This window comes from Zophobas morio, unplaced genomic scaffold (genome assembly GCF_036711695.1).
Source record: "Zophobas morio isolate AGI-343-1 ecotype UQ-CSIRO unplaced genomic scaffold, CSIRO_AGI_Zmor_V1 ptg000002l, whole genome shotgun sequence".
Classification (NCBI taxonomy): Eukaryota; Metazoa; Arthropoda; class Insecta; order Coleoptera; family Tenebrionidae; genus Zophobas; species Zophobas morio.
This window is the reverse complement of record NW_026972107.1, coordinates 18,930,666-18,948,956: the sequence shown is the minus strand read 5'-3', so window position 1 is coordinate 18,948,956 and position 18,291 is coordinate 18,930,666. Positions and strand designations below refer to the sequence as shown.

Genomic DNA, 18,291 nt, shown 5'->3' with positions numbered 1-18,291 from the left:
GAATAATTTTGTTACAGGAAAACTCAAAAACTCACACAGAACGTGTGAATACAAAGTTTAGTTTTACATGTCAATTAATCCAATGGGTTACTTGTTTATTAATTTTCTTTTTTGTCAAAAATATAAGTTACAAATCAAAATATATTATTATCTGAATATACCGATTTGTAATAAGCTTTTAATTCCTTTTACTAATGTGACCAAAATCTATGCCTCGAAATGCATATTGATCGTGCGTAAAACCGAATTTGCAATATTTATTTCGATTTGTGATTTATTTTACACCTCAGTCGGTTTTAAAAATTACTGAAAAATAATCTGTTTGAATTGGACTGTAATGAATAGAGATCAAATTCAGTCAACTTGAATTGAAACTAGTCATAGATACCTACAGGATGTTGCATGTTTTGTGGCCACTAGGTAAACGACGACTTTTTTAACATTAAATAAAAAAACGTTGAAGCTTTTTATTACATACAATTAAATTTAAAAAAAATGAGCCTTTATATTAGCAAAACAATCTGCAAACAGGAGTTTTTTAAATTCTTTAACTGTATGTTCGTCGTAAGTATATTTTTTTTGCATATCCGCAGTTACGATTAATTAGCCATTAATAACTACGATGATTTGACCTATAAATTGATTCTGTTTTTAACCATCTCTTTTCTACATAACACTCAAAAAACCAGCTACTATTACTTCTAACGACGGGCAAAATGGTTAAAGTGGATAACAATCTGACCTTCAAGTAGATGAACATATTTGGAGTACATTGACTACCATACGTCATTTTTTTCAATTTAAATTTATGAGGATCTAAAAATTCTTCAGTTTTAAAATTCAATATAGGTATATTTTTTAATTATGCAAATTTTGCAAATATTTTTAAAGGCGATGAGGACATAATTGAATTAAAGAGAACGGAAATGTTTTTTAGAAAAAAATGTGCTTTTATCAAAAGACTTAAATATTATTTTGAATATTAACTCTAGAATTATAAATTTAGATATGCTTTAAAAAAGACATCAAATTCAACAATAATCGACACGAATGACAGACAGACAGACAGACAGACAGACAGGCGGAAACGGGACTCCTATTCTTTCCTACTGTAGGGGTCACGAAACATCGGGAAAACATGAAGTAATAGGGTCATTCGCCGGATGGACCCTATTACTTAGCTTAAACTACATGTCTACTTGAGAGTGACTCTCACGAAAGGTCTGATTTTGAAACTGTAAACGTTTGATTTAAAATTCGTTGCTTTTTTCTTTTTGTTTTTACCTTGTTTTCCCTTCTTCTGACGTATGTAATGAATACTTCTTCGTCTCAACAGCTATTTAACATTTCTGCCTCGACCAGCGTAATAAATAATCTTTAATATTTTTCTGCAGAGAGTGAACAGAAAATGAAAAAAAATCCTACGAAAATGTTTTATTAAAAACAATTACAATAAAAATTAGGTTAACTACATAGAGTTTTGCAAGTTTATTGAAAATGTTCCCATGTCAAATCTTCTAACCTCCAACTGTAAAGTCAGCAAACTTAAGTTTTTAAGCGTTGAAAAATCCAAAAAATTGGTGCGTTGTTACTATACCACACTATACTTTAAGAATTAATGAAAAAAACACTAATGATGCTGATGACGTTTAAGGTGTGATACTGATGAGCTGATGAGCGGTGGTAAAATGAAGGTAACATATTTTTTGTAGTTTTTGTTCCTTTAAGAAGGCTGTTTAATTTTGTGATATGAAAAGAATAGAAGACGATGTTTATTTATTTTTGTATTTGCGATATTGTTGGTTTTCTTCAATAAATTATGAAAATATTATTGGTATATAGGTACTTTTGGCCCCTTTCATTTTGGAAATAAGTTCTGTTCTGTAATAATGTGATCACTGAGTAAAGACTAAAGAGTATGCTATCAGCATTCATTCATTTTCCTGGCTTGTGAAACAAACAAAATTTTCTTGGCTAGGCAGTCAATCTTACCCTTTCTCAGCCCCGGGAAGAAACATTTATTTTAACTTGGTGCAAGGTAAAAAAAATAATTGTATTGTCCATGCAATAATGTTTATATTTTTTTTTCAGCGCGGATGATATAAATCCGCGTTTACAATTTACTTATCTGTATTTTTTTCTATGTTGCAATTAAAGAACTTTGTACTTTTAGTATAATACTAAGTATAAAGTTATTCCGGCTGTAGTGATAACACTCAGCGCATATCTCTTATGTTGTCTCTTTTATTTATTTTTCTACATATTTGGCACTTACATTTTTTTTTTTTTTTTTTAAGAAAGTTCATAGCGTAAGGAGTTATGCAAGTATTCCAAATTAGAGTTTAAATTTATAATTACAGTAGGAAAGAATTTTGTGAAAAATTACTTACCCTCAAACTTTTTTTCGGATTGTTTAAGAAAAAAAATGCCGACTTTTATATTGTTTGCGAGGCCACTTACACATGGAAATTTTTGTTTTTTTACGTTGTTATTTAGCAAATAAATGGGTGATTTTTTTTTAATTAGGTACTGCGTTGGACTCGAATTTATACTATCATCCAAATTTAAAATTTACCAAATTCTTAGCCTTGCTTAAATCTATAAAAATATACACATATTTAATTAGATTGAAAGGCTTCAAAGCATTCTAAACATTACACTTGATAAAAGCTTGAGAGATAAAATTTTTACGATATATTTATTTATTTTATAAAAGTATCAATATTTCATTTGAAAGATCTAACTTCAACAATGACAAAGAAAATAGCAATAAAATCAATCAGACCTAATGCATACCCTTCAGTAGGTTTTCCTTGTGAATTATCCAAAGTGACATTTAGGAACGGTTTTATATTTTTTCAGAAAAAACGGACCGCTCCAAAAATATCGCCATCAGATCATCGCTAATACTTACAACAGTTCAACCTTGTTATCAAGTACACAGCCCCACTTAATTATTTTTGTAATTTAAAAATCATATGCGGAGAACTCGTCCAAACGTTTATAATTCCGCTCATTATGAATATGACTTGCAACGCAATTTGTCTGTTTGTATATAAGAGAATAATTTTTCATATAGTTAAATACAAGATTCCTGTGGGATAATAAAGCTGCGTTAACGATCTGTGAATTTTCATGGGCTGATTTTATGGTCTTTTTTGAGAAACAAGAATAGAATTTTGTATTAGTAAAGCGTTTTATTACTAATAAAAAAATCTTCGGAATGCAGCCGCAAAATTTGTATTAACAAGGTTGGTGACGGGTGTCGATTAGCCTTATTGCTTCCGTAAATGATAATTTATGGCATAGACAACTCTTCACTTAAATGGTAGTCTTCTGATTTTTTCGCAACCTGACACAAGTACTAACATGTACTTACATTAATTGTTAATCAGACTCATTTAATTAATAACATAGAGCTACAGTAAATTTTATGAGTCACACATCTATATCTTGAATACATGTAGAAGCAAGACGGAGCTTACTTCCTACATCACTTACTCACTTTTTAAAATTAGCCGCAAACCCAAGACTGCTATTATCAGTTCCGTAAAATGAAAAATCCGGGTAAGAAGAAACGCATGACAATTTATCAACAGACTGTAGAAATTGAAAAATCGACACGTTTAATTATGTGTACGCACGCAAGATGGATCTACGTCTTTTTATAGAAAGTCGACGGTTTTTTAAACTCATCAGCATCTATCTTGTCTATTTTCGGGTGGCCGGGATCAAAACTGACGCGATTTAAGCCCAATCCTATCAGATTTTATCCACTTTAAATTACATATTGCATCGATTTAATCCCGGATTTTATCGCTTCGACTTTATCGCTGTCCAATTGCGAATACTTTGTAATGATGGCTTGAATATTTTAATTTATGATTCGCTTTAACCTCGCTGATATAAAACTAAGAACGCCGCTGTTTTAATAGATCGTAATAAAACGAGGCTCAAAGTTCCGATGGACATCATTCGTTGAATTTATTGCAAAGAACGCGCTTTTAACTAGGCACGTATACCTTTTATAAGCCGCAGGTCTGACCGAAAATTCCTAAAAGAATAAAATGAATGAGGCATACACGCGTTTATTCAGGTATCATTCGAATAATGCACTTAGTTCTCGGCGGCCACACTGGAAGGACTCGCTTATTATAAGACCGACCTGTTTCAGAATCCCAAAATGCTGCCTACCAAGTCTTATTTATACAAGACTTGTTGAAATTACGAATATGCTGGGATTTTTAATAGTTTTCAGTAGGTACGTGTTTCCTCTTCATGCAGTATTGAAAAATTTTATTAAGTATAATAAAACTCTTTTAAAACAATTGCAATCTGAAAAACTGAAATCCGTATTTGTTTCGTTTGCTTATTTACTTCAACCGTAAAGAAACTTTAAGGCTGTTGCTACGCTAAAGTCGTCAAGGAACAGCACCGACTAATTCACCATAAGAATGAATAGTAAAATAGCCTCTTGCAGCGTTTAGGGAAAAAACTAATTGTTGCTTTGTGGACTTTGATTCTTGAGAATTCTTCATGAAATTTGTTTGAAAGAGGATCAACCTATGTTTGTATACCTAGTGTTGTAGAGTACGTTGTTCAAGTTATATTTGTCTAAAATTTAACACTTTAATTACAAAATTATTTTAATTCACTCTTTTTTGCCTTATAGAAATTTTGTTTTATCATTTTCCGTTTCAACATTAAAAGACACAGTAACGAAATTTTGTCAAATAAAAAAGCAATCAGGTTTATATGTAGTGACTGTAAAGCACCATTTTATCGTTGATTCTTATTTTGGTAAGCATGATTTCTTTTCTGCTTCCTTGTACCAACAACCGTAATTATTTTAAATGATTTCAGATATCCTTTCTGAAAATTAGACATTCCTACTAGATAAATTTTAGAGTCGGAAAATATTATTTTTCCTGACTAGGCTAGCAAATATTTCATCCCGTATTTTTAAAAATCAATATCTCTAGTATTTTTATGGAAATTTCGGACCGCGGTTTTTCAACGTTTTAGCCTACAATTCTCTATAAACCACCTGGGAAATATTGTGGATTTCTTTCGCAAATGAAATACAATAAAAGTAGATTCTTCGTTTTGTTTGTGATAACCTCAACACATTAAAACAAAGAAAAATAATACTATTAACAGTGTAAGGATATAAATAGCACTTTATATATTTTTTGTTACCCTAAAAATATGTTTTGGCATTCTATATTTTTTTATGTTTGTCTACGACATCCAACTTTTTTTTTAATGACAGATTTTCGAAGATTCTTGTAAAACCTGTTTTTCTGAATTCAATAATACATATTACATCATACTTTAAGCACCCATACTCCGCTACTGCCTTTGATTCAAACGCATTATGTTACGAGAATACTGTTACGAAATAAACCCATACACCGCCCCGGTACGACGCCTATGGGTTTTGTCGAGGGATTTCTAGTACGCACGGCGGTGGTGGGTGACTCGTGGTCGGTAACGGCGACCGGGCGGCTTTCGCTAAAGAAAAGCCTGGAAGCTGAAGTCGCAACGGGTACTCTTGAAAAACCTCGAACATCTAGAAAGGAAGTATGAGTTTAAATAGAGGTCACTTTCGGGGACTATTATTACTTAGTCAACGACTCGCATTTAGTCAAGACAGAGTCCAGTCAAGTTGCGCTGGAATTATTTTGTACATAATCGCTGTGGAATTAGTCGTGTAAATTTGAGTTACTGAGAAATAAATTGTTGAGTTTTTACCCACGCCGATTTTAAATTACCGAACATCGTACCAATACACTGTATTAACTAGATGTATTGCTCCACAATATGAACGTATCGATAAAGCGCAAGGCTATGTCTGCATTTCTAGTGAGTTTTCCCGTTTGAAAATGTTCCCATCAAGCGGTATCGAAGCGGCAAGCACGAGCTGATGGGACCGTATGGAAATCACGAATTTCCCAGAGGGGTCAGTAGCCGTGGTACATCAGGGCGCAGGTGTCCAATTCCTAATTTTATATACTTTTGACTAAAGTAAAACTTCGGCCCTTCAGGCGCCGGCCTAAATTTTTCTCTCGCTGATTCAGAAGGTCCCATGACTCCAAGATGCCTTTAAATTACTTCGAAAGCAAGGCAAAGAGCCTCCGAGATTCTTTCAAACTACATACTTCAAAAACAAATCACAAGGGGTTCCCGAGATTCTTCCAAATGACATACTTCAAAAACAAGATATATACGAGGTCCTTGAGATTCTTTAAAAATACTTCAAGAGCAAGACAAGGGATCCCCAAGATTCTTTTAAACTACTTCAAAGCACTCACTTCAAAAACCAGATACAAGGTGTCTCCGAGATTCTTTCAAACTACATACTTCAAAAACATACCACGAGGTTCCTTAGATTCTTTCAAACTACACACTTTAAAAACAAAGCACGAGGTTCCAGAGGTTGTTTGAAATTACTTTAAACTACTTCAAAAACAAAACAAAAGAGGTACCCGAAATTCTTTCAAACTATTTCAAAAACAGAGCACAAGGGGTCTCCGAGAATCTTTTAAACTACATACTTCAAAAACAAAACACGGGGTTCTCGAGATTCTTTCAAACAACTTCAAAAACAGGATACAAGGGATCCCAACATTCTTTCAAACTACATACTTCAAAAGCAAAACACTGGGTACCCGAGATTCTTTCAAATTAATTTTTTTTTCTTTTAAATTAGTTAAAAAACAAAACAAAGGGAGTTCCCGATATTCCTTCAAACTACTTCAAAAACCAGATACAAGGGGTCCCCAAGATTCTTTCAAACTACTTCAAAAACAAGACACAATTGGTCCCCGAGATTCTTTCAAATTACTTCAAAAACAAGACATCAGGGGAGAGGTAGATGGAACCATCTGGAGACCAGGAATTTTCCAGAAGCGCCAGTAGCTGTGTCCGAATTCAAATGTGATATACTTTTCAATGAAGCAAAATTTCGGCGTTTCAAGCGCCGGTCTAAATTTTTGAAACGATGGTTCAGCCGGTCCCATCCGGCCTTAGCGGCTAATGTTATATAAAAAATGCAGTAGGTAACGGATTTTTCTAAACCAGCTTGGTGTACGATATTTTATCATCACTTTATTTATTAACATACTTATTATGCAAAAATGTTCAGAAGAATAAAAAATATGCCTATAAAATGTCCACGCTAGGTCTAATTAGTAATATTTTTTTACGATCCAAATTATTAAATTTTAGTAATTATAATAAAATACAAGTAGGTACTACAAATCAACTATAACTAAGTTATAAAGTAGCTTTTAAATGATTCTCAAATGTTTCCTTTTTTTTTCATTAAAAATAATTTAAACGTGCTTTGACGCCGCAACGATTTAAAATTTTACCCAGAAAGAATTATTGGCTGCAAAAGATCATTACGATATGTAAATAGCAGTAAGCGTTCTTGCAATCCCATTTTTTCACCGAGAATTTTATTTATCTCCTGCTATAGATAATTCGGTTATAAATCAACATCATTTTCAAGTGTGACACGGTTTTGCGATTTGTGGGTTATAAATAAATTAATAAATATATGACTATAATTAAAAGTGTCTGCTTGATATGTGTTGTGATTTAATGTCAACTGGTTTAAAGAGAAACATAAATTTATAAATTAATTTTATAGAGCTCTTAGAAGATTTCATTATACTAGAATCACCGAACAGATGCAGTGGTCAGCATGAACAAATAGCCTAGCGTTACCATCGGTTAGACAAGATGTTGTAGATTCAATTGGCGTTTTTCACGAACGGTTGATGCACCTATGACACCAGAGCATTACTATTCGTATTTCCAAAGCTTTTCAGAACAGCACATTATTACCGAAAATATCTTCAAGACAGCTTGGAAAAGTTTATTTAAACCATGCTTTTCATCCAAATAGTTTTATGGCTATTGTGTAGAAACAATCAAACTTAAAATATATAATACAGAGAACAAGGTAAATCTAAATCCGATGGCTGTAAATTTTCTACACTCTCCACCATCATCGTCACATTTTCGGCAGAAATTATTCCAGTACTAATAAAGCCGTAAGCACCCCTTTTGCTCACTACAGTACAGCACGAAAATCTTTGCATCTGATTGTACTCGGCGTTTTCATTATATTCACGTTTGTGTACAGACTGCAATCAGACTGGAATATGTATATATCGAGCAATCATTTGTTGACAAAGCGTCCGGAATATTACGTATCATTGTCGGGGGTAAATCCGGGGAAAGGCCGATTATCGCGATGGGTCTTTGCAGGATTAATACGAGAGCCCGTTTCGAAGCTACTCGACACGCACATAGGCGAAACCGTGCTATTAAAATAATAAACGGCCGCAATAAACCTAGGCATTACAAGCCTAGTATCGACAGCGCAGCGGGACTTTCATTCTCGCGCATATTAATCGTCCAGTAATTATGCTGGTTATTTTTTTCGAAATCGCGCGGATCGCCAGAACGGCTCATGTTCCGTCGTCCTTTATGCAAATATAGACCAGATAGTGTTGCTGATTTATCTCGGAACTAGAAGAACCTCTCTTTCATTGCCGTATCAGATCTGCCATCGTTTCGCAAAACGGAGGCCTCGAACAGGAATGTGGCGCTACTGATGAGCAGCCAGGGACGAGCAGAAAAAGGCTTATCATTCTAACATTAAACATGGCACAGGTTAACTACCATTTCTAGTAGCGACTTAATGAGACTTGAAATACTTTTAAATGAAAACGACGTGTAATAAAAATCACCTGAAAAGTGGTCTATACCAACTACTCTGATCTATTTATGTTAACCTACTCTGACTCAAGAGGAAAATATTTGATTCCGTTCTGAAGTCTTCTGCAGTCCAAATTTCAAAAAAGAAACATTGTTGTCATATTTATTATTGGGTAATTATGCCAGTTATTTTTAAAGTCGTTCCAACGTCTTCGGTCGCGTCGTCTTTTATGCAAATGTAGAGCAGATAGTATTGCTGATTTATCTCGGAACTAGGAGAACCTCTTTCATCGGAGTATCGGATCTGCCATCGTTTCGCAAAAACCGAGACCTCGTCATTATCTCATTAACATTACCATCAGCGGGTTGTTAGAGTCATAATTATGATGTAGGGTGCGCTGAATGGCGATACAAACTCGGCTTTGCCTCTTTGCCCGGCTTTGTCTGTACCAACTGAACCAATCAACCTCTTCAGTAACAATTCGCCAAGATAGCATAATATATAGTCGCAACCCTCTAAGACGTCTGATGGAATTGAGTCTGTGCTCGGTTGCTTTGATACAAACTTTAAACAACATAAATACACACGTTTACAAAGAGATTGTAGCTATTGAAATGGCGCAGCCGCCCCCAACCGCCGACATCTCAATTATGATTATTTCCTTGCGGAAATTAAGACCCTCTTTCAGCTGAGAAGAGATTCGTGTGCCTTACAATCCTAAACAAAAACACATACGTAGGAAAAAGGTGCCTTATGTTTTTCTTAATTAGAGGAGGGGTGGGTGATAGACGGCCATCGCGGAGGGGTGAATAATCATTTTAATTATTCTAATCCTGTGGATTATTTTAAAAATATTCTACAAAAGTCGGGGAAAATAATGGATTTTTCTTATCTTTTGTCGCGTGAACGAGGAACTTTCAGATTTTAAAATAGCGTTAAGTCATCTAAATAATAGCGACTAACTAGAGTTTTCGTATGATTAGGGTATGAGGCCAAAACTTGAAAATGATATTCTGAGTGTATTAATTAAAAATCGTAAATTTGTTTCTGAAATAGAACGTGTCCGGAATTCACAAATGCAAATTGAGCACTGAATTTTTGGTTACGTTTTTTTTTAAGTTTATCTTTCAGCGTATGTTTTTAAAAGAAATAAAACTCCCCGTACAATCTTAGGAATTTTGCACAAATAAATAAAATTAAATATCAATTTGGTAGTCATTTCGAGCATTCTAACGGTTTTTCTGCGAACTAGTTTTAACAGCAATCTTAGAAATTTTGGGTAACGTTTTCAGTTATGACATAATCGTAAAACATCCGCGTTGAAAGAATTTTATGCATATATAAATATTACACGCTGATTACCCCAATTTAAATAGAATAGATCTCGTGTGTGCACTGAAAGCACAGATTTTAGTTTTATAATCTTAAACTATATTTATCCACAGTTCCAAGAAGCGACATTTTTCTTGTGAATGTGTGAGTCATTTCAAGTAGTAAAGTATAATAAGACTGTAGAAAGTGTAAAATATTTTTGGCTATCAGTCACATGAATTTTTCTGGTTTAGTTTGGTCGAATTTATAAAATATCGGACGTCAAAAATCCTAACTTTTGATAAGCACAATATATTATAATTACATTTATAAAAGGGAAATATCTGCAAATTATAATGAAAAAATCGACCAACAAATGTAGTTAAAATCTTCGGAAAATTTGGAGGGTATATTTTAACCTTTTCGTAAAAATGATGATGTCGTCTCACTTTTGTGTTAAATGTGGCACACTTCTTTATTCGTGTCTGCATATCTTAAGGTTCGTCAATTTAAATGTTTAAATAAAAAATGATGGACCTAATTTTTTAGAAATTGATATAGGTACGTATGTATTTATCCCCTTTGAAAAGCTGAAGTCGTCATCATAAAATATTAACAAAATCACCTTGGATTATACAAACTTTAGTTTCATATCCGCTCCTATTTTTATTTTAACTCAGAATTAAATTTTATAATTTGTCTTAAAGAACTGACTGATGGATTGTGTTTCAAAGGCGAGGGAAGTTCTGGCTAAATCACTTTCGCCGTTTGTTTATTTAAATTTTCAATTCGCATTTGAGTATGTGGTAACCCTAGAAATAATAATTACTATAATAATCAATTTATGAATGTTTACCCAAAATTACCTTTCTATAGGGTCACAATTTCGAAAATTATTGAGTTTTAATTTAATTTGATTCACATTTTGGACTTAGTAGTGTAACACGTATTGCAAGAGCGTATTATCGGTGAGAATTCGTGTTGATATATTGTTGATTGTGGGCCCCCAGAATTCCCCACCCAGTCATCGATTTAATACGCGGTCTGGACGTTAAATTAGAGTTTGTTTTAGTTGAATGCCAACCGGAATAATTTAATCGAGCACAAAGGGCTTTGTCAAATATTGATATGGCTGGTGTATAATAACGAGTGCGTTTGTGATGACATGTGTATGTATGATGTATACAATAACAACTAATTTCCATGATTCCTATTGATGTTGCTATCCTACAATATCACATAATGACCACCATTAAAGGCTAATCATAATGCAGTCGCTTCAAAGCCAAACCACCCTCGACGAATCGGGAAATATAAATCAAAATTCGAAAGAGTAGACATGCTCTTCATGTGAGGACTTTATTCATAAAGATAACAATTGGATTTTTTCGGAGTGATAATAACATCTCGCATAAAATTTGACCTCATTCGATAACGGTATTGTGTTCCAAGTTTATTAAATATTGCACAAGTCCAAATATAAAGGACACAACGACTTTTGCAAAAAAGATAACACCGATGACCTTTCGATGAGTAAAAATGCCATCGCAAGAATGTGGGTCTAGCATTAATTAACACACTCATCAGGTGAATTATGACACGTTAATAAACGTACGCGAAGTGAAAAATCCGACCTTCGACTTCCAGGGAAGCCCAATTCCTCACTTCCACGTCTGTGTGTTTTGCATTCCTCTTTATCATGCGTTTACATAATAGGATCCATGCAAGTCCAACACGAGTGACCCGCTGACGTTTTGACCTCCGCTGTGTACACATTGTACGTCTCCATAATAATAATATTAATTATTATGTTATAATAATGTTTAGTGAAGTTTGCACAGCAGAGGATAGAAGATAATTTCTTGTTCCGAGAGAACACGAGTCGAAATAATCAAACAGACAAATAGATTGGTTGAAGCTCTTGAACAAATAGCGCAGCACATCAGAAGGCAGAAGTTTGATTCCCATTACTTAATTACACAGAAACTGGGAGGCCAAATCGCGATGAATCAAAAGGGGCTAGTTTGTGATCCTTTGATGGGATATGGTGGGGCCGAAATCAGATGCACACAGCTAATGATAACGAGGTTATGTACAATTACATCTTGCGCAAATACCGACTGACTTCGGGCTCGAACCGGCAACTCAAAGCCCGTGATCTGGAGTTTTCGTCGCTTTAATCGCAATTCTGCTGGAAACACCCACGCCATACAATCAACTCGAGTTACGCTTTTTTTGCTTCATTTGTAAAATTGGTTGCATAGTCTTTGTAAACAGCCAGCGTTCAGTGTTTTATCTTTTAGCTTTGCTTTCACGTTAGACTGATTAGTTTAGAAATTTGAGTTAACACTATTTCCAACAAGTGCAAAATTAGGTGAATGAACACCATTTTAGAGTTTAAAGCAATATTATTTGCTCATACTTTTCCAAATACTAATTTTGAAAAAAACTCGATGTTGTTCGTGTCCCAGTGGGTCTAATTTCAATGTAGGTGCAACATCTATGCATACCCCATATATGAAAATAGTGATTCTTCCGTGAATGCAAATTATGGATTCACTAGAAAATGTTTGGATTACTTACAAAAAACACGTTTTGCTATTCAAAACTGTTTCAGTTTGCAGATGGGGAAATAAATTTACGATAATACTCCTCCTCATTGTGTTAAAATCCCTTGACATTTGTTGTAACTACTTATTTATAATCAAGGTCATGAAATCCATTACACGTGGCATAAAATGCGACCTATGCCAATGAGTTTTAAAAAGATCGATACCACTATTAAGAATTACAATTTCCTCCATTTATGAAATCTCTTGATCATAATACACAGCTGGTGTCAAGTAATCATAAGATTAAAAGTGTCGTATGAATAGCATTATTTCTGCCAACTTGTCACTTAAAGAATTCTTAAACGAATTTATTTTATGATCTGTGATATTGTGTCTTATATGAAATAAAACTTTCGCACAAAAACGAATTTATTAACAGATGAAAATTATTTTTTGACTTATCTAATAAAATTACAATTTACTGAAGTGAATCAGTATAGATATTTTGCTTTAATTTTGATCCTGACTGATGTTCTTGATCCAGCTGATAAGGCTTAGCAGTGTTCAGTGTTTGTTCATTGCCAGTACTTCGCTGCCTCGTTGTAATGTCACTGATTAATTGAAGCCAACTTTGAACAAAAATGTTTTCAATCGGTGTATATAAGAAATGCATTGGTGTTCGGTTAACACATACCTACAACGTGTTTTTTAACAAAGGTTTAAAATATAAATAGGAATCATTACTAATTTTTTATTTAAACTTTAGAGTATCTGATTGAATTAATTCTATTTATTAACAGTTAGTCCATTTCCATTCAGTAAGACGATCTAAGTAGAATTGTAATTTTCACTCTACAACGCCATTGACTTAAAAAAAAATGGGTAGCTCATCAGCATACAGAGATTGTTTAGAAACCTGAAATATATTAACGACATCACTTGTAAATAATACGAATAGTAAAGCCTCTAATACTGACCCCTGAGGGACTCCGAAAATTATGGAAATAGGACTGGATTTAAAACTATTTACTTCTACAAAAGCCTGCCCATTAGATAAACTTGAAGGAATCAAATTTAATAATGGATTGCTAAAACCTGTTACATCCAATTTTTTCAATAATAAATCATGCTGGACATGAGTCGAAAACTTTGGCAGAATCAACATATACAACGACAATTTGCCAATGATTATCATTAGCCTCAGATGCATAAACTGTTCCATACGCATTAAATTAGTAATAGTAGATCTACCAGGTACAAACCCATGTTGAAATTCTGATAATAAAGATTTAACAGTGTTATTTTTTAAACGATATCATCAAACATTCAAAAATTGTGTAAGTCACTTCTTTTACTAACAGAAACTATATTGGCTTTTTTTCCAAAAATCTGGATAAAGGGAAGAACTTAGTAAAAGATTGAAGATTTTCGACAAAGGCAGAGCAAAGACATGATCACAATCTTTAATGATAAAATTTGGTAGGTACTTGATTGGCATTGAAAAAAGGGTTGACAGCAATTTATTTCCCAGCAATAGGTTACTTTTAGCTGTAATTTTTCTGAAATTTAATTAGCTTCTTGATCCTATCACATTCTGATTTTAATTCAGGATTTTTTTTTCTAATTAAATCCCTTAAAGTAAGTGAAAATCATTTGGATTATCTTCCATTTCAAGGTCTGAACAAGACATGCTCATGAAATATTTCATAACTTTTTTTATATTTAGAAAAAATCATAAGCGACATTACCATCTAAAGAGTTATTCACTTCATATAAAGCAGGAAAAGTATTTCTTTTTTAATATTTGACAAGGTTTAGTTAGTGTACTTTCGACTAATCAGTTTCATTCTTATTGGTTTAATATTTAAATATCAACGGGTTAACACACAAATCGAATTTATGTTAAACAAAATATTGTCATCTTAAGTAATATTCTCCAATGAAAAGCAATTTAATTTAGGTCTGGATGGTTTTAACCCCTATTAGAGAAATTTAAGGAAAAAACCTCTAGACGGAATTTTGGTGTAGGTTTGGGGAGCATCTTCTAGCGAGGGAGTGCTTACTCTTGCATTTTCTTCTACAAAAATGAATAGTGGAAAATATATTGGTTAATAAATAATCATTTACTACAGGCATTCGCACAAATCACGCAACGAAAGATGGTTCCAGGAATAACTTATAAAGTGGCCAGACAGATCGCCAGACCTAAACCCTATCAAAAACTTTTTGGGGCATGACAGTACAGTTAACGAATAAAAAAATATTAACGATAATAACTACATCTGTAATTATTTTGAGCTCCTTGGTGCACCTTTCTACTTTTAGAGGAAAAATAATTAATTATCACTAGGGAAAGAATCTCCCTAAAAAAACGAAATGTACTTTCATAAAAGTTTTTTTTTGTAAAAATTTGAAATGTTCGAGATTAATTAAAAATAATACAGTCCACTCTATTTTATGTACAAAATTGTTTATCCGGCCCTTACAAACAAATTTGATACGTACATGTAAAGTGCGTCAACAAAAATTGTTTTCAGCCACTTCATTAATTAAAAAAGTGTTTTCATTACTTCAAAATTAATCACTTTTGATTAGGCCCTTCACATAATAAAAAAAAACTTGTTTTCACCGTGCCTGTCCATTTACTCCCGTTTATACATTGTGACTTCTACACTAATTAATTACACTTACTTATTTACACAACAAAATAACAAACCGTACATACACTCAATACCCCTGGATTTGGTAGGAACCACTCCAACAACACATTCGCAGATTACTCTTTCTAAGTCCCGCGTCTATCTATACTTATCGAATAACTTAGTAAAAAAGCCGTGACGTCAATATCTAAAAAAAAATGTCGTTTTCAAATTGCTCAGAATTAATAATAATCGTATCCGCTCCAGTTCTCGCATCACGGCCATCTGAACATTCTTGTTATCGTTAAATTTAGTCTTGGACGTCCCAAATAGGACGTCCCGTTCTCCCTCAGGATGCACTTTGCAGAAATTAGCGTGAAACCGCCCTTGGAACGACGGTGCCTCGCAGTGACTTGCATTTATAATTGTGTTAAATTAGGCGCACTCTCAGATAAGACTTAATTTAATAAAGCAGGTGGAAATCGCGCGTTGTGCATCATCAATAACGCACTTATCTATAACTGATGAGTTCGCAGCAGGACCGTCACATCGCATTGTTTAATGGCGCGTAAGCTATGCGATTAACAGTCAGGGGTGTACACGTGGGGCCGCATCGTCACCTCGGACCATAAAACAAAATGTACTCTCGACAAATATTGTTATTTTTGGCTTGAGAATCTCAATTGCACAGTTTGCGTTGTTTACACGAGTGCGGAGATAGACTATTATTTCTTTTACGGCCGCCCAAGAGCCAGGTTTACAGCCGAACATATATTAAAATTTTATTTGAAACTTTTTAAGAGTGCTATTTTTCCACACGTTTAATTAAACAACACTATTTTTAATGGACGACGATATATCACAATTAAATCCGGCTCAATCGGGTAATGTGACAGAAGACATGGCGTTTACGGCCGCCCACCATTTGTCATGGACGGATAGGAGGCCACGATGCTAGATTTTTTATAAGGGCACATTTTACGCACCTTGAACACACAAAAAATACGAAATTGTAGGTACGTATTTTAATATATGCCATTAAAGTGACTTTATAAATGACAACATTTGAAATCTTGAAATTTATTAAAACTAGAATGGAATTCCATGCAGTGTTAAAAAAGTGGACACACTGATCAACTACAAGCATATTTTAGACAGGATTTATTTAGCAAAATTTTGAGATGACGTAATCCAGTTTTGGGGGGATAAACACATAAATTCTCATGCAATCTAATCACGTTTTTTTTTTGTGACCAATTTTTTAGTATGTGCTTTCTTGTATGTTCGAAAGAACGTAGATACACATTCATTTTGTAATATTTCAAGGAAGTTATTGGACCCTCCGGGGAATAATTCACTACAGCCTCTTGTGACGCTCGGTCAAAACGTCTCCATGGTTAAACCCCATTGGGCAAAGGGTTGGACGTGTCCCGGCATGCCGCTGGCAGATTATGTCACATCCGGCTGGGACACGTCAAGGGATGGGGTTCTCGTATTTTTTAGCTTCTTTACCAAGGGAAAGAATGCAGAGAAAGGATGTTATGTCTAGAGAAAGGGTGGAAAGTGTTAAAAAATAAGTCGGTGACGGATAAACTGCAGCGCTGTTAACGGTTCAAAATTAAATCGCGGCAGATAATTCATTCAGGTTGTTATTGTTTGGCTGCTAATCAAATTGAAGCGTGTTGAAGTTTTTGTATTTATTTGTTTGCTCGAGTTGGAGATAAACCGAAAATAATACAGACTGGCGGTTGTGGTATCGGACTCGGATCCAAGGTTAAAAATTTAATAATGCAAATTTAAAATAATCAATTTTATTGAAACACGCATTAGGCAAGTGCAATGTTTACCACAGGAGTAAATATGCACAAAGTATCGTCGAGAATATCGAAGGCGGACAAGAATCATGCAGTTGACAGATGTATAACACACTAGGAGGCATCTAATTTTGCATAACTAATATTTCCAGTGCCTGAAGACAGAAGTGCCAACAGGTCAAAATGTTTCGTGGTGCTGCTCACAAATTTAAAACACAAATCTTAAATATCAAATTTAAAAAATATTGAAACATGTAAAAAATTTATTTTACTGGAATAGAAGGTGTAGCTACGGAAAATCTATTATAAAATTTGTAAATAGCGACATCTAAATTTAGTTTCGGGTAACATTGTTACACTCAATTTGCATCATTCAGTTTTTTCTCTAATTTTTTCATCAGAGTTGGTACTGTTATTTAATTTTATGCCTGCCTGTATACTTTTCCAATTATATCTACTTTATTATGTAACTTATTGTACAATGCTTCCGTTTTTTATTTTATACAACTTTATCAACAATATTGATGTTCTGTGGCTCTTTACCATTTTCGGTATAATTTTCAGTTATTTTTTTGACACGATAAAACAATGAACACAAATTTTAAATTCCCCCAAAACTAAAAATTTTAGTTGTTTCATGTATTTGTGCACTGCCTCAAATAAGATTAATGGACGTAAAAGCAGCCAAATCTAATTTTTTTACGATTAGTTTTGATGTCAACATAAATTTAAACGAACAATATTTTTCTAACCTATTTTTTGTAGTGTTGAAAGGAAATATAATACTTTTTTCTACGATTACTCTACTGGAGAAAATTTCAATGGAATGTCGATGCCGCATTTGAAGGTTTCTCTGAAAGCTATGCATCAAAAAAATAGATCGATAATTTTTAAATAATTTTAATAGCAAAATGCTAAAAGCTTTCACTGCAGGTAATATTGATAATTGACTTCATATTTCTCTCAAAAAAATTTCGAGTAATTGAATGAAATAGTACATTTTTAATCCGCTATGAATTAAGGCAAAATGTTTTTTGTAGCATCGCGATACATATTGTTAGCCTTTAACAATCGAATTTTTATTTTTTTATTATTCATTCACAATGTTTAAAAAAAGCTATTTCACCAAAAAAGATTTTTATGTTTACAAATTCACACTAGTATTATTTAGAAGATTGATTTAATAACTGGAGGGACTGATCATTTTCAAAACTGTCTAAAACATAATTCAAACTTCAAAG

At 33.5% G+C, this 18,291-nt stretch overlaps 1 protein-coding gene across 3 annotated transcripts in view; it reads left to right on the top strand.

The window, feature by feature from the left end:
• LOC135129870 (transcription factor SOX-13) overlaps positions 1-18,291 on the top strand; it is a 226,760-nt gene that overhangs the window by 183,227 nt on the left and 25,242 nt on the right. The window lies entirely within an intron of this gene.